At 39.7% G+C, this 27,496-nt stretch overlaps 1 protein-coding gene and 1 non-coding gene across 3 annotated transcripts in view; both read right to left on the bottom strand.

Annotated features, from left to right (window-relative positions):
* SHISA5 (shisa family member 5) overlaps positions 1-27,496 on the bottom strand; it is a 45,171-nt gene that overhangs the window by 13,533 nt on the left and 4,142 nt on the right. The window lies entirely within an intron of this gene.
* On the bottom strand, positions 6,639-6,702 carry LOC111750640 (U7 small nuclear RNA). Its single transcript, XR_002785742.1, has one exon. It is a non-coding gene; the product is annotated as a U7 small nuclear RNA (small nuclear RNA).

Here is a 27,496-nt window from a genome sequence, read left to right as displayed (position 1 = left end):
TAGGCTATGATTCCTAGTATTGTATGGCTGTCCTCCATTTTGTGATCTGATATAGTTATCCTACTATTATAAATCCTACCCTCTATGATGTTAACGAGGCAGGATTAGAGGCAGTTATGTTAATGAGGCAGGACACAATCTACAGGATTAGGTTGTCTCCTGAGTCAATCTCTTTTGAGATGTAAAAAGAGAGAAGCAAACAGAGAGCAGAGGCACCTCATTGACATCAAGCAAGAAGAGCCAGAATCAGAGTGCTTCCTCTGGAACCGGGGTCCCTGTGCTGAGAAGCTGCTAGATCCAGGGGAAGACTGATGACAAGGACCTTCCCCCAGAGCCAACAGAGGGAGAAAGCATTCCCCTGGAGCTGGTGCCCAGAATTCAGACTTCTAGCTTCCTAGACTGTGAGAGAATAAATATCTGTTTGTTAAAGCCATTCATCCACTTGTGTTATTTCTGTTATTGCAGCACTAGATAACTAAGACAGCGAGGATGTGGAGAAATTGAAACCCTTATCCATTGCTGGTGGGAATGCAAAATGGTACAGACATCGTGAAAAAGTGTGGTGGTTCCTCAAAAAACTAAGAATAAAACTAACATACCACATATGACCCAGCAATTCCACTCCTAGGCATGTACCCAAAAGACTTGAAAACAGAGACTCAAAAAGAGACTTGTACACCAATGGTCACTACAGCGCTATTCACAAGAGCCAAAAGGTGGAAACAACTTAAATGCGCATCAACGGATGAATGGATAAACAAAATGTGGTACATACATACAGTGGAGTACTACTACTCAGCCAGGAGGAGAAATGAAGTCTTGATACATGCTACAGTACGGATGGAGCTTGAAGACATTATGCTGAGTGAAATAAGCCTATCACAGAAGGACAAATACTGTATGACCTCACTTATATAAAAATGACAAGAAAAGGCAAAGGTACAGACCAAAGTTTATTAGTGGTTACCAGGGGTGGGAAGGAGAGGGGAAAAGGGGGTTAACGGTGAAGGAAAAATTACATTGAAAAAGGGCAGGGCTGCATAGCTGATTATTGTAATTGCTGTCAATAAATTTTGCACCTGTAAAAAACTGAATTGGCAAAAGTTGTGTGATAGATATATTTACAACAACAACAACAACAACAAAAGAGTAGCTGCTAGGGGGCTTATGTACAAGCAAACACCTCACGGAATTTGGTTCCTTGGTTTGGAGGTTTAGGGTCACGGTTTCATGGGACATCCCAGTTAATTGGTCTGATGGTGTGTTTAGTGCTTCTGTTCTACCTCCTACTTCATCGTGTAGGGCCTGGACTCTTAAAGCTTGCAAGCGGCCATCCAAGACACAGCAATTGGTCTCTATTCACCTGGAGCAACAGAGGAAGAAGGAGAGTCAGGAATAGGAGGAGGATATGGAATGTGTGGCTAACTGATTGCCTCCATGAACAACTGCCCCTTTGCCATGTGAACAGAACTGGATGGTGCCCGGCTACCATTACTGAACATTTTGGTCAAAGATTCTACAGAAGAATCCTGATCAAAAGGGGAGAAATGCTGAACAGAATTTCAAATTCTCATGGACTCTAGACTTTCTGGAGCCATGGAGGCTGGGTGAGCCCCTGAAATTACTGCCCTGAAATAATCTTTAAATCTTAAACCAAAAATATCCCCTGAAGTCTTCTTAAAACTAAACCAAAAAAAAAAAAATAGTTCAGCTTAATTAGTAAAAAGAAAGGTCAGCCTTGAGCATCATGCTCTTTTAAGAACTATCTATATGGGATCAAATTGATAATAACAACTTGAAAGTCAGATAGGAAACTTAGGGGACAGTGATCTTATGTTATTGAGGGAAGAACAACTCAGAAAAAGAGGGTGAGACGGGTTGCACAACTCAGGGAATGTAATCAGTGTCACTGAATTGTACATGTAGAAACTGTTGAATTGGTGTATCTTTTACTCTGTATATTCTAAACAACAACAAAACAAAATTCAAGAAAATAACAAGTGTTGGCAAGGATACAGAGAAATTAGAATCCCCACATATTGCTGGTGGGAATGTATAACGGTACAAGCCACTGTGGAAAACAGTTTGGCAGTTCCTCAAAATGTGAAGTATAGAATTACCATATGACCCAGCAATTCCACTCCTAGGTATATAACCAAAAGAACTGAAAACAGGTGTTCAAACAAAAATTTGTACACAAATGTTCGTAGCAATTCTATTCACAATAGGGCCAAAAACGAAACAACCCAAACGTTCATTAATGAATGAATGGATAAACAAAATGTGGTGTACATACACACACACACACACACACACACACGGAATATTACACAGCCATAAAAAGGAATGAAGATCTGATACATGCTACAACATGGATGAATGTTAAAGACATTATGCTACGTGAAATAAGCCAGACACAAAAGGACAATATTGTATGTTTCCACTTACTTGAGTGTCTTATATAAGTTTCTTAGTGCCGCTATAACAGAAATACCACAAGTGGGAGGCTTCAACAAGCAGAAATTTATTTTCTCACAGGTTAGGAGCCTAGAAGTCCAAATTCAGGGCACTGGTACTAAGGGAAGGCTCTGTCTGTCCATCCACTTTAGGGGAAAATGCTTGTCTCAGCTTTTCTAGCGTTTTTCTCATCATTCCTTGGAGATCTCCACATGACATTTATCTTTCGCCCATTCCTGCTTACTTGCTTCTGTGCCTACTCTGTTCCTTTTATATCTCAAAAGCGAGTGGCTTAAGACACACACTAGGCTGATATGGCCTCATTAACATAACAAAGATTTACTGCACATATTTTGGGGGGACACAATTCAAACCATAACAATGAGGTATGCAGAACAGGCAAATTCATAGCGACAGAAAGCAGATTAGTGGGCTAGAGTAGGGGGTTACAGGGAGTTATTGTTTTACGGACGTAGAGTTTCTGTTTGGGATAATAAAAAAAGATCTGAAATTGATATTAATGATGGTTATACCACATTGTGAAAGCACTTAATGCCACTGAATTGTACACTTAGAAATAGTTAAAATAGTAAACTTTATATTATGTATATTTTACTACAACAACAAAGGAATGAAGTGCTGACATATGCTATAACATGGATGAACCTTGAAAACATTATGCTAAGTAAAAGAAGCCAGACACAAAAAGCCACATATTGTATAATTCCACTTATATAAAATATCCAGAGCAGGGAAACCCATAGAGACAGAAAGCAGATTAGTGGTTGCCAGGGACTGCGAGAGGGGTGAAGGGTAAATGGGGAGTGACAGCTTAATGGGTACAAGATTTCTGTTTGGGGTGATAAAAAAGTTCTGAAACCAGATGGTGGTGATAATTGACAACACTGTCAATGTACTTAACGCCATTGAATTTAGTATACTTTAAAATGGTTAAAATAATGTTTTCTGTTCTGTGTCTCTCTGTGCGCGCACACACACACACACAAAATTATCAGGAATACTGCAGACTAAACAATGTGAATAGAAAACAACAGAAACACCTTACAACAGAAACATCTACAGGTGCTTCAAATATTGGAGGTATCGGGCATGACAATAATAATATACATACTTTTCAAGGATATTACAGAAAACATTAAACAATTCAGAGAAGTTGAAATACGGAGAAGAAACAGACAAAGATTTTAGATCTGAAAAATAAAATAACAAATTAGGAATTAAATAGGTTGATTTAACAGAAGATTAGACACAGTTGAAGAGATAACTAATGAACTGGAGGACGGATCCAAACAAATATATCTAGAATGAATCCTAGAGACAAAAAAGGAGGTAAATACAGAAGAGAGTAGGCAACATAAGGTATACAGTTTACAAAAGGTCCTAAAAGGAGAGGAACAAGAGAATGGCCCAGAAGCAATACTTAAAGAGATAATGGCTGTAAAGTTTCCAAAACTGATGAAAAGCAATAAATCAATGATTCAATAATTAGGATTCATGAACCCTACGGAGCATACATACAAAGAAAACCATGCCTGGGCACATCAGAGTAAAACACCTGAAAAGCAAATACAAAAAGAAAATCTTAAAAGTAGTCAATGAAAAGACATGTTACTTTGTCATCGAGTCTACTCCAACTCATAGTGACCCCACAGGACAGACGGAACTGCCCCAAACGGCTGCCAAAACTGCAATCTTCTCAAAAGCAAACTGCCACTTCTTTTTCCCGCGGAGCAGCTGGTGGGTTCGAACTGCCAACCTTTCAGTTAGTAAACAAGCGCTTAAGCCCAGCGCCACCAGGGTTCCCCAGTTACTTTCAAAGGAACAATAATGAGACTGGCAGTTTATTTCTCAACAGAAACAATGGGTGCCAGATAATGGAATGAAACCTTTAAAGTGCTGAAAGAAGTTAATAATTGCCAACCTAGAAATGTATAACCAGAGAAAATATTCTTTAAAAAGGAAAGTCGACAACTATTACATAAAATACAGATGAATGTTATAAAGGTTGAATGAAAGAAGCTAGATAAAAAAACAGGCATATATACAAAAAGTGAAGGCGTGGTCAGTTATAGTTAAAGAGTGTCGATTGGGAGGGGACATAGGGGGCTTCTGGGGCTATTTCATGACTTGAATGGACAGTGGTTACTTAGGTGTGTTTACTTTGTGATAATTCATTGAATTATATACCTAAAATTTGTGTACTTTTATGTATATATGATATATATCAACTTAAGAAAGCTTTTTAAAAAGCCATAAAAGGCAAAACTAAAATATAGTGTTTAGGGATGTATGCTTTAGTATTACAACTCTAAAGAAAAGCAAGATTATATAAAAGAATAATCGTTACCTTTTTTGAGGGGTAGGAGAAGGGGCAGTGATTGGACGTGGGCTCAATGGAGCTTCTGAGGTGCTAGTAATATTCTGTGTCTTGACTTGCGTGGTGTTTATGCAAGTATTTGCTTTGTGAAAAATTACTCAGTTGTACATTTTTTTTAATTTTTATTGTTATTTAAGTGAAATGTACATGTATTTTTGTGCACTTTTGTATGTGAGTTACATTTCACAACATAGTAAAAATAACAACCTTAGAGGATGGGTTTAAGAGATTAGACACAGCTGAAGAAAGAACTAAGTGAACTGAGAGGTGAGAAGACATTATTCAGAATGCAGCACCCACTAAAAACCCACTGCCGTCGAGTCGATTCTGACTCATAGCAACCCTATAGGACAGAGTAGAACTGCCCCGTAGAGTTTCCAAGGAGCGCCTGGCGGATTCAAACTGCCGACCTCTTGGTTAACAGCCGTAGCACTTAACCACCATGCCACCAGGGTTTGCAAATGCAGCACAGAGTTGAAAATATGTGAGAAGCTAAGAGACATTAACACTTGAGTTAGAAGATGCAGCATGTGTCCAATCAGAGTTCCAGAAGGAAAGGAGAAGAATGGGGAAGAGGCAATATCTAAAAAGGTAATGCCTGGGAACTTTCCAGAACTAATAAGAAGGCTCAACAAATCCATATCAGCATAAATAAAAAGAAACTTAGGAGAGTCAAGAGACTTACAGAAAGATGGCGGCATGAGGAGGTCCATGATCCCAACTCCCCCACACAATCAACAAGGAAAGTAGCTAGAAATCTGTAAACTCAACTCTGTAAGAACTCTGACAAGAATGCAGAGGGCTGCAACTAACTGTGCTGAAATAAGAAAAAAATGACTTTTAAACCATTTGTTATTATGTGCCAATGAGTCGATTCCACTCATAGCAACCCAACAGGACAGAGTACAACTGTCCCATAGGATTCCTAGGCTGTAATCTTTATGGATTACGCCTCAACATAAATAAAACAAAAATCCTCACAACTGCACCAATAAGTAACATCTGATAAAGGGAGAAAAGATTGAAGTTTTCAAGGGTTTCATTTTACTTGGATCCACAATCAATACCCATGGAAGCAGCAGTCAAGAAATCAAATGATTTCTTGCAGATTTTCACTGGGCAAATCTGCTACAAAAGACCTCTTTAAAATGTTAAAAAGCAGAGGTCTCACCCTGAAGACTAAGGTGCGCCTGACCAAAGCCATGGTGTTTTCAATCGCCTCATATGCATGCAAAAGCTGGACAATGAATAAGGACGACCAAAGAAGAATTGATGCCTTTGAATTAAGGTGTTGGCGAAGAGTACTGAATATATCGTGGACTGCCAAAAGAATGAACGAATCTGTTTTGAAAGAAGTACAACCAGAATGCTCCTTAGAAGCAAGGATGGCGAGACTACATCTCACATGCTTTGGACATGTTATCAAGAGGGATCAGTCCCTGGAGAAGGACATCATGCTTTGTAAGTAGAGGGTCAGTGAAAAAGAGGAACGCCCTCAACGAGATGGATTGACACAGTGGCTGCAACAATGGGCTTAAGCACAACAATGATGCTAAGTATGCTGCAGGACCGGGCAGTGATTTGTTCTGTTGTACATAGGGTCACTATGAGTCGGTACTGACTCCGTGGCACCAAACAACAACAATCGTTATGGGAGTAGGTCGCCATGTCTTTTCTCCCATGGAGCAGCTGGTGGGTTTGAAACACCAACCTTTCAGTTAGCATTCGAGTGCTTAACTATTTGCTACTACAGCTCCTTTTTATTTTTATTAATTTTTTTATGGGGGGCGTCTTTTGGAAAAAATTGGAAAACCTGCTAGACACATTCTAAAAGAGCTATAGCACTAGGGCTGCTTTTTAAATGGTAGGAAAACTTTTTTTCTCTCTACTGTCTCCACCCACTCCTCCTGGCTTGGCAGTGGCCACAGCAGCAAACCGCAGTTCATGCTCTCAGATAGGGGGCCCAATTTCTGGCCCTGGAGTGAGCAGGGCACACTTGGCTGGTAGACTATTCAGTGTATCTGTTTTGATCTGTCTGGGGCTGTCTGAAGGACTGAAGCCTCAATTTGGACTGACTCAGCACTCAAACAGGGTGAGGGAGGGAGTTGCAAGCAACAGCTAAAGGCTGTGAGTGCCCTCAATTGCCTGGGACTAAATGGTGAAACTGAAGCAGACAATAAACTCCTAAGAACTGAAGGAGAACCCAGGGTGATAGTTTCTTGCAGAAATTAGTGCTTTCGAAAACACCACGTATACAGGAAACTGAAATACTAACATGCATGCTCACGAAAAACTCATCATAATAGTCTAACATCTCAGTTTCAACAAAACATCATAAGACATACAAAGAAACAGCAAATGATAGCCCATTCAAAAGAACAAGACGAAGTGAGAGAACTCATCTCTACCAAAGCCCAGATAAAGGACAAAGAAGATGAATTTAAGACAACAGTATTAAACATTCTCAAAGAACTAAAGAAAATCAGGAAAATGATACATGAAACAAAATAAAAATATAGAAATAGACACTATTAAAAAAAACAGTTACTGGAGATGAAAAATACAATGACTGAAATGAAAAGTTAAATGGAGGTGTGCAACAGCAGATCTGAACTGGCAGAAGAATCAGCAAACTAGTGGATAAGACATTTGAAATTATTGCATATGAAGAGCAAAAAGAAAAAAACTGATGAAAAGCGAGCAAAGTCTAATGGAATTACGAGACACCATCAAGCAAGCGAACATATACATCATGGGAATCCCAAAAGGAGATGAGAAAGAGACAGAATATTTGATGACATAATGGCATTAAAATACCCAAATTTTATGAAGGACATGAATCTACACAGGCAAAAAGCTCAACAAACTCCAAGTAGCATAAATCCAAAGAGATTCACACCAAGACAGTGTATAATCAAACTCTTGAAAACAAAAGATAAAGAGAAAATCCTGAAAGCAGCAAGTAAGAAGCAAATTGTCACATACAAGGGATCCTCAATAAGATTAAGTGCCAATTTCCACACAGAGACCTTGGAGGCCAGAACGCAATGGGATGAAATATATAAAGTGCTGAAAAAAAAAAAAAATATCAATCAAGAATTCTACATTTGAAAAAATTGTCTTTCAAGAATGCGGACAAAATTAAGACATTCCTAGATAAACAAAAGCTGAGGGAGTTTATGATGACTAGATCTGCCCTTGTCCTATAGGGTTGCTATGAGTCGGAATCAACTCGACAGCACTGGATTTTTGGGTTTTTAGATCTGCCCTACAAGAAATGCTAAAGGGAGTTCTTCAGAGAGAACTGAAAGGACACTAGACAATAACTCACAGACACAGATAGAAAAAAAAAGATCTCCAATAAAGATCTCATTGGCAAATTATAAGAGCCAGTTTGTTTGCTTATTTTTTTATTGTGCTTTAGGTGAAAGTTTACAGCTCAAGTGAATTTCTCATACAAAAATTTATACACATATTGTTATGTTACACTAGTTGCAATCCCTATAATGTGACACCACACTCCCCCTTTCCACCCCAGTTTCCCGTGTCCATCCATCCAGCTCCTGTCCCTTCCTGCCTTCTCATCCTGCCTCTGGACAGAAGCCACCCATTTGGCCTCATATATCTGCCTGAACTAAGAACCATACTCTTCACGAGTATTATTTTATGTTGGCTTTGGGAATAATCAGGAATGGTTTTAGTTCTGGGTTAACAGAGCATCCAGGGACCATAGCTTCAAGGGGTCCTCCAGTCTCAGTCAGACCATTACGGCTGGTCTTTTCACATGAATTTGAGTTCTGCACCACACTTTTCTCCTGCTTTGTCAGGGACTCTCTGTCATGTTCCCTGTCACAGCGGTCACTGGTGGTAGTCAGGCACCATCTAGTTCTTCTGGTCTCAAGATGATGGAGTCTCTGGTTTATGTGGCCCTTTTGTCTCTTGGGCTAATATTTTCCTTGAGTCTTTGGTGGTCTTCATTCTCCTTTGCTCCAAGTGGGTTGGGACCAATTGATGCATTGTAGATGGCTGCTCTCAAGCTTTTAAGACCCTGGACACCACTCACCAAAGTGGAATGTGGTACATTTTAATAATGTTTGTTATGCCAATTGACCTAGATGTCTCCAGAAACCATGGTTCCCAGACCCCAGCTCCTGATACTCTGGTCCCTGTGTTTGGTTGTGTTCAGGAAACTTCTTAGCTTTCTGTTTAGGCCAGTTGTGCTGACTTTCCTGAATTGTATATTGTCCTTCCCTTCACATAAGATGATTCTTGTCTACTAACTAGTTAGTGAATTCCTTTCTCCCTCCCTCCCTCCCTCGTAACCATCAAAGAATGTTTTCTTCTGTGTTTAAACCTTTTCTTGAGTTCTTATAATAGTGGTCTCATACAATATTTGTCCTTTTGTGACATAATGCCTTCCAGGTTCATCCATGTTGAGATGTTTCGTGGATTCATCATTGTTCTTTCCTGTTGTACAGTATTCCATTGTATACACGTACCATAATTTGTTTATCCATTTATCGATTGATGGGCACCTAGATTGCTTCCATCTTTCTACTATTGTGAACAGTGCTGCAATAAACATGGTGTGCATATACGTATTCGTGTGATGGCTCTTACTTCTCTAGGATATATTCCAAGGAGTGGGACTGCTGGATCATGTGGTACTTCTATTTCTAGCTTTTTAAGGAAGTGCCAGGTCAATTTCCAAAGTGGTTGTACCATTTTACATTCCCTCCAGCAGTGTATAAGTGTTCCAGTCTCTCCATAACATCTCCAACATTTATTATTTTGTGTTTTTTGGATTAGTGCTAGTCTTGGGGTGAGATGGTATCTCACTGTAGTTTTCATAAGAGCCAGTTTTATGGTATTTTGGGTTTTTAACTCTAGTAGTTATAGCCTACATTATTCAAAAAGATAAATATATAAAATATAATAATAAATTCATGTTATTGAGCACATGAGGTATAAAGACGTAAATTTTAATAGCAACAACATAAAGGAAAGGAGGAGCAGAATAGTTTTGTTTGTTACTGAAGTTAAGTTGGCAATCAATTTAAAGTAGGGTGTTAAGATGTTAAATGTAATCTTCTGGAAATCAAAATAGAAAATATCTTAAAAACACACACAAAAGGAAAGGAGGCAGGAATCAAAATAGTATGCTACAAAAAATTAAACACAAGTGATAGCAGTATTGGAGGAAATGAGAAACAAAAAAGGTATGACATATAAAAAAAAAGCAAATAGCAGAAGTCCTTCCATATTGGCAAATTAAACGTAAACAGATTAAACTCTCCAATCAAAAGGCACAGGGTGGCAGAATGCCTTAAAAAAATAATAATAATCCATCTATATACTGTCTATATGAGACCCAAAGACATAAATTACTTGAAAGTAAAATGACAGGAAAATATTCCATGTAAATAGTAACCTAAAGAGAGCTGGGTAACGATTTTGATATCAGACAAACCAGAAACTAAACCCTATGCTGTGGAGTCAATTCTGACTCACAGTGAACCTGCAGGACAGAACAGAACTGCCCCATAGGGTTTCCAAGGAGCGCCTGGTGGATTCAAACTGCTGACCTTTTGGCTTCCGTATCAGACAAGGCAGACTTTAAATCAAAATCTGTTACAAGAGACAAAGAAGGGCACTATATAATAATAAAAGGATCAATTCATCAAGGAGATACGACAATAACTATACAGACACCTAACGTCAGAGCCCCAAAATATATCAAGCAAACACAGAACTGAAGTGAGAGTTAGCAAATTCTACAGTAATAGTTGGAGACTTTAATACACCACTTTCAATAATGGACAGAGTATCTAGAAAGAAGATCAGCTAACAAACAGCCCAATCAAAAAATGGGCAAAGGACTTGAATAGACATTTTATCAAAGAAGACATATAAATGGCCAATAAACACATATGCTCAACATCATTAATCATTAGGGAAATGCAAATCAAAACCACAATGAGATACCATTTCACATCCACTAGGACTGATGGCTAGTATTAGAAAAATGAAAAATAAGAAGTGTTGGTGAGAATATGAGAATGTGGAGAAACTGGAACACTCATCCATTGCTGGTGGGAACATAAAATGGTACGGTCACTGTAGAAAAAAGTGTGGTAGTTCCTCAAAAGGTAAACATTGAATTACCAAATGACCTAACAGTTCCACTCTGTCTTAGTCATCTAGGGCTGCTATAACAGAAACACCACAAGTAGATGGCTTTAACAAAGAGAAATTTATTCTCTCACAGTCTAATAGGTTACAAGTCCAAATTCAGGGTCTCAGCTCCAGAGGACGGTTTCTCTGTCAGCTCCGGAAGAAGATTCCTTGTCGTCAATCTTCCCCTGGTCGACGAGCTTCTCAGGCGCAGGGACCCCAGGTCCAAAGGACACGCTCTGCTCCTGGTGCTGCTTTCTTGGTGGAATGAGGTCCCCAACAATCTGCTTGCGCCCCTTTCCTTTTTATCTCTTGACAGATAAAAGGTGGTGCAGGCCACACCCCAGGGAAACTCCCTTTGCACTGGATCAGAAATGTGACCTGGGTAAACCAAAACCAAACCCATTGCTGCTGAGTCGATTCGGACTCATTGCGACCCTATAGGACAAAGTCGAACTGCCCCATAGAGTTTCCAAGGACCGCCTGGTGGATCTGAACTGCTGGTCTTTTGGTTTGCAGCCATAGCACTGAAGCACTATGCCACCAGGGTTTCCATGACCTGGGTAAAGGTGTTACGATCCCACCCTAATCCTCTTTAACACAAAATTACGATCAAAAAATGGAGGACAACCACACGATACTGGAAATCATGGCCCAGCCAAACTGATACACACATTTTTGGGGGACCAATTCAATCCATGACACACTCCTAGATACACATCTGAAAGAACTGAAAGCAGGGACTCAAACAGATAGTTGTACACCAATGTTCACTGCAGTATTATTCAAAATAGCCAAAAGGTGAAAACAACCCAAGTGTCCATCAACAGATTGATGGAGAAACAAAATATGCTATATGCATAGAATACTATTCAGTCTTAAAGAAAAATGAAGTTCTGAAACATGCTATAATATGAATGAACCTTGAAAATATGCTGAGTAAAATAAGTGAGTCACAAAAGGACAAGTATTGTGTGATCTCACTTATATGAAATAACTAGAATAGGCAAATGTAGAGACCAAAGTTTATTAGTGCTTACCAAGGACGGCTGGAAAGGGGAAAAGGGGGTTACTTCTTAAGATGTACTGAGTTTCTGACAAGAGTGATGAAAACAAATTAAAAATGAATAGTGGTGATGGCTGCACAACATGGTGAATTTAATTAATGTCACTGGCGGAGCCAAGATGGCGGACTAGACAGACGCTACCTCGGATCCCTCTTACAACAAAGACACGGAAAAACAAGTGAATCGATCACATACATAACAATCTACGAACTCTGAACAACAAACACAGATTTAGAGACAGAGAACGAACTAATACGGGGAAGCAGCGATTGTTTTCAGAGCCTGGAGCCAGTGTACCAGTCAGGAACGGCACAAGCACAGAGAGCTGCTCCACCCCCCTCAACTAACCCCAGGAGGGGGACCAGCCGGTTCCGTGGGCGGCGTGGGACGCAGCCGGTAGAAGAAGTCCCCGGGAGGCAGTGACTGGTCTTGGAACGGGGAGAGCAGCGTCCCAGCCAGGGAACCATCCCGCCAGGATTTGGACTGGACGCAGGTACGGCATAAACACGGAGAGCTCCTCCACCCCCCTGAACTAACCCCGGGAGGGGGCCCAGTTGGGTCGCGTGAGCGGCGTGGGACGCAGCCAGTAGGAGAAGTCCTCAGGAGACAGCGACTGGTATTGGAGTAGGGAGAACAGCATCCCAGCCGGGACACTCGGTCACGGCACAACCACAGGGAGCTGCTCCACCCACCTGAACTAACCCCGGGAGGCGGCCCAACTGGTTCTCGGAGGCGGCACGGCAACGCGGCTGGAGGGACGAGAAGTCCCTGGGAGGCAGCGACTGATTTTGGAGTCGAGAGTGCACCGTCTCAGTAGGGGAGCCTTGACGCTGGGTGTGGGGCTGGAAGCGGAGGATCTGACCTTGACTCCAGCGGGCCAGACCCCCCGGGGGCAATCTCCACACAGCTGGCACACATAGGTGACGCGCCCGCGGGAATCTCAGATATAATAGTCATTCCAAGCAAGACAAGCAACTCTGGCTATATTCTGAGGTGCTACTATCCTATCTCTCTGTTCCCTCCCCCACCCTCCCCAGGCGGCTTCATTAACATCTGAATAGCCTGAGCCAGAGGGAGAACACTGATAGGGATCTGACTGCATTTTTTTTTTAGCGGATTTTCTGGAAAAACTAGTTTCCCAGTGATGGCTTGGAGACAACAATCCATATCAAACCACTTAAAGAAGCAGACCATGACAGCTTCTACAACCCCCCAAACAAAAGAATCAAAATCTTTCCCAAATGAAGATACAATCCTGGAATTATCAGATACAGAATATAAAAAACTAATTTACAGAATGCTTCAAGACATCACAAATAAAATAAGGCAAACTGCAGAAAAAGCCAAGGAACACACTGATAAAACTGTTGAAGAACTCAAAAAGATTATTCAAGAACATAGTGGAAAAATTAATAAGTTGCAAGAATCCATAGAGAGACAGCATGTAGAAATCCAAAAGATTAACAATAAAATTACAGAATTAGACAACGCAATAGGAAGTCAGAGGAGCAGACTCGAGCAATTAGAATGCAGACTGGGACATCTGGAGGACCAGAGAATCAACACCAACATAGCTGAAAAAAAAATCTGATAAAAGAATTAAAAAAAATGAAGAAACCCTAAAAATCATGTGGGACCCTATCAAGAAGGATAACCTGCAGGTGATTGGAGTCCCAGAACTGGGAGGGGGGACAGAAAACACAGAGAAAATAGTTGAAGAACTCCTGACACAAAACTTCCCTGACATCATGAAAGACGAAAGGATATCTATCCAAGATGCTCATCGAACCCCATTTAAGATTGATCCAAAAAGAAAAACACCAAGACATATTATCATCAAACTCACCAAAACCAAAGATAAACAGAAAATTTTAAAAGCAGCCAGGGAGAAAAGAATGGTTTCCTTCAAGGGAGAATCAATAAGAATAAGTTCAGACTACTCAGCAGAAACCATGTAGGCAAGAAGGGAATGGGACGACATATACAGAACACTGAAGGAGAAAAACTGCCAGCCAAGGATCATATATCCAGCAAAACTCTCTCTGAAATATGAAGGCGAAATTAAGATATTTACAGATAAACACAAGTTTAGAGAATTTGCAAAAACCAAACCAAAGCTACAAGAAATACTAAAGGATATTGTTTGGTCAGAGAACCAATAATATCAGATATCAGCACAACACAAGGTCACAAAACAGAACGTCCTGATATCAACTCAAATAGGGAAAGCACAAAAACAAACAAATTAAGATTAATTAAAAAAAAAAAATACACATAACAGGGAATCATGGAAGTCAATAGGTAAAAGATCACAATAATCAAAAAGAGGGACTAAATACAGGAGGCATTGAACTGCCATATGGAGAGTGATACAAGGCGATATAGAACAATACAAGTTAGGTTTTTACTTAGAAAAATAGGGGTAAATAATAAGGTAACCACAAAAAGGTATAACAACTCTATAACTCAAGATAAAAGCCAAGAAAAACGTAACGACTCAACTAACATAAAGTGAAACACTATGAAAATGAGGATCTCACAATTTACTAAGAAAAACGCCTCAGCACAAAAAAGTAGGTGGAAAAATGAAATTGTCAACAACACACATGAAAAGGCATCAAAATGACAGCACTAAAAACTTATTTATCTATAATTACGCTGAATGTAAATGGACTAAATGCACCAATAAAGAGACAGACAGTCACGGACTGGATAAAGAAACACTATCCATCTATATGCTGCCTACAAGAGACACACCTTACACTTAGAGACACAAACAAACTAAAACTCAAAGGATGGAAAAAAATACATCAAGCAAACAACAAGCAAAAAAGAAGAGGAGTAGCAATATTAATTTCTGACAAAATAGACTTTAGACTTAAATCCACCACAAAGGATAAAGAAGGACACTATATAATGATAAAAGGGACAATTGATCAGGAAGACATAACCATATTAAATATTTATGCACCCAATGACAGGGCTGCAAGATACATAAATCAAATTTTAACAGAATTGAAAAGTGAGATAGACACCTCCACAATTATAGTGGGAGACTTCAACACACCACTTTCGGAGAAGGACAGGACATCCAGTAAGAAGCTCAATAGAGACACGGAAGATCTAATTACAACGATCAACGAACTTGACCTCATTGACTTATACAGAACTCTCCACCCAACTGCTGCAAAATATACTTTTTTTTCTAGCGCACATGGAACATTCTCTAGAATAGACCACATATTAGGTCATAAAACAAACCTTCGCAGAGTCCAAAACATCGAAATATTACAAAGCATCTTCTCAGACCACAAGGCAATAAAACTAGACATCAATAACAGAAAAACTAGGGAAAAGAAATCAAATACTTGGAAACTGAACAATACCCTCCTGAAAAAAGACTGGGTTATAGAAGACATCAAGGAGGGAATAAGGAAATTCTTAGAAAGCAACGAGAATGAAAATACTTCCTATCAAAACCTCTGGGACACAGCAAAAGCAGTGCTCAGAGGCCAATTTATATCGATAAATGCACACATACAAAAAGAAGAAAGAGCCAAAATCAGAGAACTGTCCCTACAACTTGAACAAATAGAAACTGAGCAACAAAAGAATCCATCAGGCACCAGAAGAAAACAAATAATAAAAATTAGAGCTGAACTAAATGAATTAGAGAACAGAAAAACAATTGAAAGAATTAACAAAGCCAAAAGCTGGTTCTTTGAAAAAATTAACAAAATTGATAAACCATTGGCTAGACTGACTAAAGAAATACACGAAAGGAAACAAATAACCGGAATAAGAAACGAGAAGGACCACATCACAACAGAATCAAATGAAATTAAAAGAATCATTTCAGATTATTATGAAAAATTGTACTCTAACAAATTTGAAAACCTAGAAGAAATGGATGAATTCCTGGAAAAACACTACCTACCTAAACTAACACATTCAGAAGTAGAACAACTAAATAGACCCATAACAAAAAAAGAGATTGAAACGGTAATCAAAAAACTCCCAACAAAAAAAAGCCCTGGCCCGGACGGCTTCACTGCAGAGTTCTACCAAACTTTCAGAGAAGAGTTAACACCACTACTTCTGAAGGTATTCCCAAGCATAGAAAATGACGGAATACTACCCAACTCATTCTATGAAGCCACCATCTCCCTGATACCAAAACCAGGTAAAGACATTACAAAAAAAGAAAATTATAGACCTATATCCCTCATGAACATAGATGCAAAAATCCTCAACAAAATTCTAGCCAATAGAATCCAACAACATATAAAAAAAATAATTCACCATGATCAAGTGGGATTTATACCAGGTATGCAAGGCTGGTTTAATATCAGAAAAACCATTAAAGTAATCCATCACATAAATAAAACAAAAGACAAAAATCACATGATCTTATCAATTGATGCAGAAAAGGCATTTGACAAAGTCCAACACCCATTTATGATAAAAACTCTTACCAAAATAGGAATTGAAGGAAAATTCCTCAACATAATAAAGGGTATTTACGCAAAGCCAACAGCCAACATCACTCTAAATGGAGAGAACCTGAAAGCATTTCCCTTGAGAACGGGAACCAGACAAGGATGCCCTTTATCACCACTCTTATTCAACATCGTGCTGGAAGTCCTAGCCAGGGCAATTAGGCTAGACAAAGAAATAAAAGGTATCTGGATTGGCAAGGAGGAAGTAAAGTTATCACTATTTGCAGATGACATGATTATATACACAGAAAACCCTAAGGAATTCTCCAGAAAACTACTGAAACTAATAGAAGAGTTTGGAAGAGTCTCAGGTTATAAAATAAACATACAAAAATCACTTAGATTCCTCTACATCAACAAAAACAACACCGAAGAGGAAATCACCAAATCAATACCATTCACAGTAGCCCCCAAGAAGATAAGATACTTAGGAATAAATCTTACCAAGGATGTAAAAGACCTATACAAAGAAAACTACAAAGCTCTACTACAAGAAATTCAAAAGGACATACTTAAGTGGAAAAACATACCTTGCTCATGGATAGGAAGACTTAACATAGTAAAAATGTCTATTCTACCAAAAGCCATCTATACATTTAACGCACTTCCGATCCAAATTCCAATGTCATATTTTAAGGGGATAGAGAAACAAATCACCAATTTCATATGGAAGGGAAAGAAGCCCCGGCTAAGCAAAGCACTACTGAAAAAGAAGAAGAAAGTGGGAGGCCTCACTTTACCTGATTTCAGAACCTATTATACAGCCACAGTAGTCAAAACAGCCTGGTACTGGTACAACAACAGGCACATAGACCAATGGAACAGAACTGAGAACCCAGACATAGATCCATCCACGTATGAGCAGCTGATATTTGACAAAGGACCAGTGTCAATTAATTGGGGAAAAGAAAGCCTTTTTAACAAATGGTGCTGGCATAACTGGATATCCATTTGCAAAAAAATGAAACAGGACCCATACCTTACACCATGCACAAAAACTAACTCCAAGTGGATCAAAGACCTAAACATAAAGACTAAAACGATAAAGATCATGGAAGAAAAAATTGGGACAACCCTAGGAGCCCTAATACAAGGTATAAACAGAATACAAAACATTACCAAAAATGATGAAGAGAAACCCGATAACTGGGAGCTCCTAAAAATCAAACACCTATGCTCATCTAAAGACTTCACCAAAAGAGTAAAAAGACCACCTACAGACTGGGAAAGAATTTTCAGCTATGACATCTCCGACCAGCGCCTGATCTCTAAAATCTACGTGATTCTGTCAAAACTCAACCACAAAAAGACAAACAACCCAATCAAGAAGTGGGCAAAGGATATGAACACACATTTCTCTAAAGAAGATATTCAGGCAGCCAACAGACACATGAGAAAATGCTCACGATCATTAGCCATTAGAGAAATGCAAATTAAAACTACGATGAGATTCCATCTCACACCAGCAAGGCTGGCATTAATCCAAAAAACACAAAATAATAAATGTTGGAGAGGCTGCGGAGAGATTGGAACTCTTATACACTGCTGCTGGGAATGTAAAATGGTACAACCACTTTGGAAATCTATCTGGCGTTATCTTAAACAGTTAGAAATAGAACTACCATAAAAAAATACAACCCAGAAATCCCACTCCTGGGAATATACCCTAAAGATACAAGAGTCTTCATACAAACAGATATATGCACACCCATGTTTATTGCAGCTCTGTTTACAATAGCAAAAAGTTGGAAGCAACCAAGGTGTCCATCAACGGATGAATGGGTAAATAAATTGTGGTATATTCACACAATGGAATACTACGCATCGATAAAGAACAGTGACGAATCTGTGAAACATTTCATAACATGGAGGAACCTGGAAGGCATTATGCTGAGCGAAATCAGTCAGAGGCAAAAGGACAAATATTGTATAAGACCACTATTATAAGATCTTGAGTAATAGTAAACCTGAGAAGAACACATACTTTTGTGGTTACGAGGGGGGGAGGGAGGGAGGGTGGGAGAGGGTTTTTTATTGATTAATCAGTAGATAAGAAATGCTTTAGGTGAAGGGAAAGACAACACTCAATACATGGAAGGTCAGCTCAATTGGACTGGACCAAAAGCAAAGAAGTTGCCGGGATAAAATGAATGCTTCAAAGGTCAGCGGAGCAAGGGCGGGGGTCTGGGGAACATGGTTTGCGGGGACTTCTAAGTCAATTGGCAAAATAATTCTATTATGAAATCATTCTGCATCCCACTTTGAAATGTGGCGTCTGGGGTCTTAAATGCTAACAAGCGGCCATCTAAGATGCAGCAATTGGTCTCAACCCACCTGGAGCAAAGAAAAATGAAGAACACCAAGGCCACACGACAACTAAGAGCCCAAGAGACAGAAAGGGCCACATGAACCGGAGACCTACATCATCCTGAGACCAGAAGAACTAGTTGGTGCCCGGCCACAATCGATGACTGCCCTGACAGGGAGCACAGCAGAGGACCCCTGAGGGAGCAGGAGATCAGTGGGATACAGACCCCAAATTCTCATAAAAAGACCAAACTTAATGGTCTGACTGAGACTAGAGGAATCCCGGCAGCCATGGTCCCCAGACCTTCTGTTGGCACAGGACAGGAACCATCCCCAAAGACAACTCATCAGACATGAAAGGGACTGGTCAGCGGGTGGGAGAGAGATGCTGATGAAGAGTGAGCTAATTATATCAGGTGGACACTTGAGACTGTGTTGGCAACTCTTGTCTGGAGGGGGATGGGAGGATAGAGAGAGAGAGAAGCTGGCAAAATTGTCACGAAAGGAGAGACTGAAAGGGCTGACTCAAGAGGGGGAGAGCAAGTGGGAGTAGGGAGTGAGATGTATGTAAACTTATATGTGACAGACTGATTGGATTTGTAAACATTCACTTGAAGCTTAATAAAAGTTAATAAAAAAAAAAAGAAAGAAAAAAAAATTTCAAAAGAAAGAAAGCATCCATACCTAGATACAGCATAATGCAACCGTAGAACACCAAAGACAAGAAAATATCTTAAAAAGCAGTCGGGGGAAAAAAGATTTCTTTTAAATGATGGAGAAACTGACAACTGACTTCTGAACAGAAATAATGGAATGGAACCTTCAATGCGCTAAGAGAAAATAATCATTTACCTAAGGTCTATGCTCAAATAAAACATTTCTTGAAGAATGAAATCAATGTAATTCACCACATTGTTGTTGTTAGCTGCCGTCGAGTCGGTTCCAACTCATAGCGGCCCTCTGCACAACAGAACGAAACACTGCGCGGTCCTGCGCCATCCTTACAATCATTGTTATGCTTGAGCCCACTGTTGCAGCCACTGTGTCAATCCATCTCATTGAGGGTCTTCCTCTTTTCCGCTGACCCTGTACTTTGCCAAGCACGATGCCCTTCTCCAGAGACTGACCCTCCTAACAACATGTCCAAAGTATGTAAGACACATTATCACCATCCTTGCTCCTAGGGAGCATTCTCGTTGTACTTCTTCCAAGACACATTTATTCGTTCTTCTGGCAGTCCATGGTATATTTAATATTCTTCGCCAACACCACAATTCAAAGGCATCAATTCTTCTTCAGTCTTCCTTATTCATTGTCCAGCTTTCACATACATATGATGCGAATGAAAGTACCTTAGTCTTCAAGGTGACATCTTTGCTCTTCAACACTTTAAAGAGGTCCTTTGCAGCAGATTAACCCAATGCGATGTGTCTTTTGATTTCTTGACTGCTGCTTCCGTGGCTGTTGATAGTGGATCCAAGTAAAATGAAATCCTTGACAACTTCAATCTTTTCTCTGTTTATCATGACGTTGCTCTTTGGTCCAGTTGTGAGGATTTTTGTTTTCTTCGTGTTGAGATGCAATCCATACCGAAGGCTGTGGTCTTTGATCTTCATTAGTAAATGCTTCAAGTCCTCTTCACTTTCAGCAACCAAGGTTGTGTCATCTGCGTAACACAGGTTGTTAATGAGTCTTCCTCCAATCCTGATGCCCCATTCTTCTTCATATAGTCCAGCTTCTCGTATTATTTGCTCAGCATACAGATTGAATAGGTATGGTGAAAGAATATAACCCTGACGTAAACCTTTCCTGACTTTAAACCAGTCGGTATCCCCTTGTTCTGTTCAAACAACTGCCTCTTGATCTATGTAAAGGTTCCTCATGAGCACAATTAAGTGTTCTGGAATTCCCATTCTTCACAATGTTATCCATAATTTGTTATGATCCACACAGTCCGATGCCTTTGCATAGTCAATGAAACACAGGTAAACATCCTTCTGGTATTCTCTGCTTTCAGCCAGGATCCATCTGACATCAGCAATGATATCCCTGGTTCCACGTCCTCTTCTGAAACCAGCCTGAGTTTCTGGAAGTTCCCTGTCGATATACTGCTGCAGCCGTTTTTGAATGATCTTCAGCAAAATTTTGCTTGCGTGTGATATTAATGATATTGTTCTATAATTTCCACATTTGGTTGGATCACCTTTCTTGGGAATAGGCATAAATATGGACCTCTTCCAGTCAGTTGGCCAGGAAGCTGTCTTCCATATTTCTTGGCATAGATGAGTGAGCACCTCCAGAGCTGCCTCCGTTTGTTGAAACATCTCAATTAATATTCCATCAATTCCTGGAGCCTTGTTTTTCGCCAGTGCCTTCAGAGCAGCTTGGACTTCTTCCTTCAGTACCGTCGGTTCCTGATCATATGCTACCTCTTGAAATGGCTGAGCATTGACTAATTATTTTTGGTTTAATGACTCTGTGTATTCCTTCCATCTTCTTTTGAAGCTTCCTGCATCCTTTAATATTTTCCTCCATAGAATCCTTCACTATTGCAACTCAAGGCTTGAAATTTTTTTTCAGTTCCTTCAGCTTGAGAAACACCGAGTGTGTTCTTCCCTTTCGGTTTTCCATTTCCAGCTCTTTGCACGTCATTATAATACTTTCCTTTGTGCTCTCGAGCCACCCTTTGAAATCTTCTGTTCAGTTCTTTTACTTCATCAATTCTTCCTTTTGCTTTAGCTGCTCGACATTCGAGAGCAGGTTTCAGAGTCTCCTCCAACATCCATCTTGATCTTTTCTTTCTTTCCTGTCTTTTCAGTGACCTCTTGCTTTCTTCATGTATGATGTCCTTGATGTCATTCCACAACTCGTCTGGTCTTTGGTCACCACTGTTCAATGCATCAAATCTATTCTTCAGATGGTCTCTAAATTCAGGTGGGATATACTCAAGGTCATATTTTGGCTCTCGTGGACTTTCTCTGATTTTCTTCAGTTTCAGCTTGAACTTGCATATGAGCAATTGATGGTCTGTTCCACAGTCAGCCCCTGGCTTCATTCTGACTGATGATATTGAGCTTTTTCATTGTCTCTTTCCACAGATGTAGTCAATTTGATTTCTGTGTGTTCCACCTGGCAAGGTCCATGTGTAGAGTTGCCGTTTATGTTGGTGAAAGAAGGTATTTGCAATGAAAAAGTCGTTGGTCTTGCAAAATTCTATCATTCGATCTCCGGCATTGCTTCTATCACTAAGGCCATAGTTTCCAACTACTGATCCTTCTTCTTTGTTTCCAACTTTCGCATTAAAATCACCAGTATTTATCAATGCATCTTGATTGCATGTTCGATCAATTTCAGACTGCAGCAGCTGATAAAAATCTATTTCTTCATCTTTGGCCCTAGTGGTTGGTGTGTAAATTTGAATAATAGTCATATTAACTGGTCTTCCTTGTAGGTGTATGGATATTATCCTATCACTGACAGCATTGTACTTCAGGATAGATCTTGAAATGTTCTTTTTGATGATGAAAGCAACACCATTCCTCTTCAACTTGTTGGTTATTGGTCCAATTGTGAGGATTTCTGTTTTATGTTGAGGTGTAATCCATACTGAAGGCTGGAGTCTTTGATCTCCATCAGTAAGTGCTTCAAGTCTTCTTCGCTTTCACCAAGGAAGGCTGTGTCATCTGTGCCCTGATAGTAGACTATATGATTGTCCGATTCAAAATGGCCAATACCAGTCCATTTTAGCTCACTAATGCCTAGGATATCGATGTTTATGCGTTCCATTTCATTTTTGACGATTTCTAATTTTCCTAGATTCATGCTTCATACATTCCAGGTTCCAATTATTAATGGATGTTTGCAGCTGTTTCTTCTCATTTTGAGTCGTGCCACATCAGCAAATGAAGGTCCTGAAAGCTTGCCTCCATCTACATCATTAAGGTCGACTCTACTTTGAGGAGGCAGCTCTTCCCCAGTCATCTTTTGAGTGCCTTCCAACCTGGGGGCTCATCTTCCAGCGCTATATCAGACAATGTTCCGCTGCTATTCATAAGGTTTTCACTGGCTAATACTTTTCAGAAGTAGACTGCCAGGTCCTTCTTCCTAGTCTGTCTTAGTCTGGAAGCTCAGCTGAAACCTGTCCTCCATGGGTGACCCTGCTGGTATCTGAATACTGGTGGCATAGCTTCCAGCATCACAGCAACACGCAAGCCCCCACAGTATGACAAACTTTCAGACACGCGGGGGATTCACCATATTAGCAGAATAAAAATAGAAGAACCATATGGCCATCTCTACAGATGCAGAGAAGCATTTGACAAAATTCAACACCCTTCATGATTAAAAATTCTGAGTAAACTAGGGGATGAGCAAACTTCTTCAATCTGATATAGGACATTTATGACAAACCTACAGCTAACATCATACTTAATGGCGAAAGACTGGATTCCTTTCACCTAAAGTTGGGTATAGTACAAGAATGTCAGCTCTAACAACTCCTGTTCAACATTATGCTGGAGGTTCTGGCCAATACAATAGGCAAGAAAAAAATAAAAGGCATATAGATTGAAAAAGAAGTATACAGTAGATGAAAAAGTAAAGTAAAAACAATACAGGAAATAAAAAAGAAATACAGGTCAGGCGAGACAAATAGAAAGCACAAAACAAAATGGCAAATATATATGTTGTTATTCAAAGAGGAAGTCTTGCCATCCTCGATTCTAAGGAGCATTCTCGCTGTACTTCTTCCAAGAGAGATTTGTTCATTCTTCTGGCAATCCATGGTATATTCAATATTCTTCACCAACACCATAATTCAAATACCTCACTTCTTCAGTCTTCCTTGTTCCTTTTCCAGCTTTTGCATGCCTGTGAGGCAAATTGAAAATACCATGGCTTGAGTCAGGTGCACCTCAGTGCTCAGAGTGACATCTTTGCCTTTTAACACTTTAAAGACGTTTTTTGCAGCAGATCTGCCCAATTCAATATATCATTTGATTTCTTGACTGCTGTTTCCATGGGTGTCGATTGTGGATCCAAGTAAAATGAAATCCTTGACACCTTCAATATTTTCTCTGTTTATCATGATGTTGCTTATTGGTCCAATTGTGAGGATTTCTGTTTTATATTGAGGTGTAATCCATACTGAAGGCTGGAGTCTTTGATCTTCATCAGTAAGTGCTTCAAGTCTTCTTCGCTTTCACCAAGCAAGGCTGTGTCATCTGCATATCACAGGCTGTTAATGAGTCCTCCTCCAATCCTGATACCACATTCTTCTTCTTCGTATAGTCCAGCTCCTCGGATTATATGCAGAACATACAGATTGAATAAGTACGGTGAAAGGATACAACCCTGATGCACACCTTTCCTGATTTTAAACCACACAGTATCCCGTTATTCTGTTTGAACAACTGACTCTTAATCAGTGCACAAGTTCTGCATGAGCAAAGTGAAGTGTTCTGGAATTCCCATTTTTCTCGATGTTATTCATAATTTGTTATGATCCACAGTCGAATGCCTTTGCACAGTCAATGAAACACTGGTATTCTCTGCTTTCAGCCAAGATCCATCTGGCATCAGCAATGATATTCCTGGTTCCACATCCTCTTCTGAATCTGGCTTGAATTTCTGACAATTCACTCTCGATATACTGCTTCAAATATTTTTTAACTATCTTCAGCAAAATTTTGCTTGCATATGATATTAGTGATACTGTGTGATATTTCTGCATTTTTTTGGATCACCTTTCTTTGAAATGGGCACAAATATGGATCTACTCCAGTCAGTTGACCAGGTAGTTGTCTTCCATGTTTCTTGGCCTAGATGAGCGAGTGCTTCCAGAGTTGCATCTGTTTGTGGAAACATCTCGACTGACAGTCTGTCAATTCCTGGGGCCTTGTTTTTCACCAATGCCTTCAGTACAGCTTGGATTTCTTCCTTCAATACCATCGGTTCTTGATCATATGCTACCTATTGAAATGGCTGAATGTCGACCGATTATTTTTGGTACAGTGATTCTGTGTATACTTTCCATCTTCTTTTGATGCTTCCTTTGTCAGTCAGTATTTTGCCCGTAGAATCCTTCAGTATTGCAACTTGAGGCTTGAATTTTTTCTTCAGTTCTTTTGACTTGAGAAATGCCGAGTATGTTCTTCCCTTTTGGTTTTCTATCTCTAGCTCTTTGCACGTATTATTATAATACTTTACTTTGTCTTCTTGAACGGCCCTTTGAAATCTTCTGTTCAGCTCTTTTACTTCATAATTTTCTTCCTTTTGCTTTAGCTACTCTACATTCAAGAGCAAGTTTCAGAGTCTGTTCTGACATCCATTTTGGTCTTTTCTTTCTTTCCCATCTTTTTAATGACCTCTTGCCTTCTTCATGTATGATGTTCTTGATGTCATCCCACAACTCATCTGAGCTTCAGTCTTTCGTGTTCAATGCATCAACTCTATTCTTGAGATGGTCTCTAAATTCAGGTGGGATATACTCAAGGTCAATTGGCTCTCGTGGACTTGTTTTAATCTTCTTCAGCTGCATATAAGCAACTGATGGTCTGGTCCACAGTCAGCCCCCAGCCTTGTTCTGAGTGATGATTATGAACTTCTCCATTGTCTCTTTCTACAGACGTAGTCTATTTGATTCCTGTGTATTCCATCCAGCAAGGTCCCTGTGTATAGTCGCCATTTATGTTGTTGAAGAAAGGTATTTGCAATGAATACATTGTTGGTCTTGGAAAATTCTAACACGCAATTTCCAGCGTCATTTCTATCACCAAGACCACATTTTCAAACTACTCATCCTTCTTTGTTTCTAACTTTCACATTCCAATCACCAGTATATATCAACGCATCTTGATTGCATGTTTGATCAATTTCATACTGCAGAAGTTGGTAAGTCTTCCACTTCTGCATCTTTGGTATTAGCGGTTGTGTGTAAATTTAAATAACAGTAATATTAACTGCTCTTCCTTGTAGGCATATGGATATTATGCTATCACTGACAGTGTTGTACTTCAGGATAGATCTTGAAATGTTCTTTTAGATGATGAATGCAGCACTGTTCATCTTCAATTTGTCATTCCCGGCAAAGTAGACCATATGATTCTCTGATTCAAAATGGCCAATACCAGTCCATTTCAGCTCACTCGTGCCAAAAATATCTATGTTTAAGTGTTCCATTTCATTTTTGACAACTTCCAATTTTCCTAGATTCATACTTTGCACATTCCATGTTTCAATAATTAGTGGATGTTTGCAGCTTTTTCTTCTCATTTTGAGTCATTCCACATCAGCAAATGAAGGTCTCGAAAGCTTCACTCATCCATATCATTAAGATCGGACTCTACTCTGAGGAGGCAGCTCCTCCCCAGTTGTGTTTTGAGTGCCTTCCAACCTGAGGGGCTCATCTTTCGGCACTACACTAGACAGTGTTCCCCTGCTATTCAGAAGGTTTTCACCGGCTGATTTTTGTAGAAGTAGATTGCCAGGTCCTTCTTCCTAGTCTTAGTCTGGAAGCTCAGCTTAAACCTGTCCAACATGGATGGCCCTGCTGGTATTTGAAATACCAGTGGCATAGCTTCCAGCATCACAGCAACATGCAATCCATCACAGAATGACAAAGTGATGGACAAGTGGTGGCAAAGACATATATCAATAGTTTTTCTTTAAACAGGAGCATTTATTCCATTTCTATTTAATTATCGATATAACCCTTGCAAATATATATCAATAATTATATTAAATAGAAATTTAATAAATGCTCCTTTTTAAAAAAAAATACCAGTATGGATTAAGAAAACAAAAATTAAATAATAAAAAAAAAAAACAGCTAAACTGTTTAAAGAAAAAAAAACCAATGCCGTCAAGTAAATTCTGACTCATAGTGACCCTATAAGATAGAGAAGCACTGCCCCATAGAGTTTCCAAGGAACGCTTGGTGGATTTGAACTGCCAACCTTTTGGTTAGCAGCCGTAGCTCTTAAGCACTACGCCACCAGGGTTTCCATTAAAATGTTTAAAAAGGATACCAAAAGGCTGAAAGGAAAGGGATGGAATATGATCCATCAGGAATCCTCCAGCATGGCTGGCAGTGTGTGGGATGTGCAACCCTTCCCAAGAGACTGTGGGAAGTCCTTAGTTAGTAACTACATGCACCTCTGCTGTTAAGTGCCACAGAATTGATTTCAACTCATATTGACCCCATGTGACATAGTTAGAAATGCCCCATAGGGTTTTCTAGGCTGTAAATCTTTACAGAGGAGCTCTAGTGGCACAGTGGCAGCTCGAACCCACTAGCCACTCCGTGGGAGAAAGGTGTGATGTGGCAGTCTGCTTCTGTAAAGATTTCAGCCTTGGAAACTCTATGAGGCAATTCTACTCTGTCCTACAGGCTCACTGTGAGTTAGAATTGACTTGACAGCAATGGATTTAGTTTTGGGTTTTGGAATCTTTACAGGAGCGGATTGCCAGGTCCTTTTCTCACAGAGCCACTAGGTGGGTTCAAACCACCAACCTTTCAGTTAGCAGACAAGCACTTAGCCATTTGTACCACCAGGGCTCCTTCATGTATCTCTAACCAACCAACCAACCCAGTG

The sequence above is a fragment of the Loxodonta africana genome, chromosome 22, assembly GCF_030014295.1.
Source record: "Loxodonta africana isolate mLoxAfr1 chromosome 22, mLoxAfr1.hap2, whole genome shotgun sequence".
NCBI lineage: Eukaryota > Metazoa > Chordata > Mammalia > Proboscidea > Elephantidae > Loxodonta > Loxodonta africana.
Note: the sequence above shows the minus strand (reverse complement) of the source record. Positions and strands in the feature narration are given on the sequence as shown.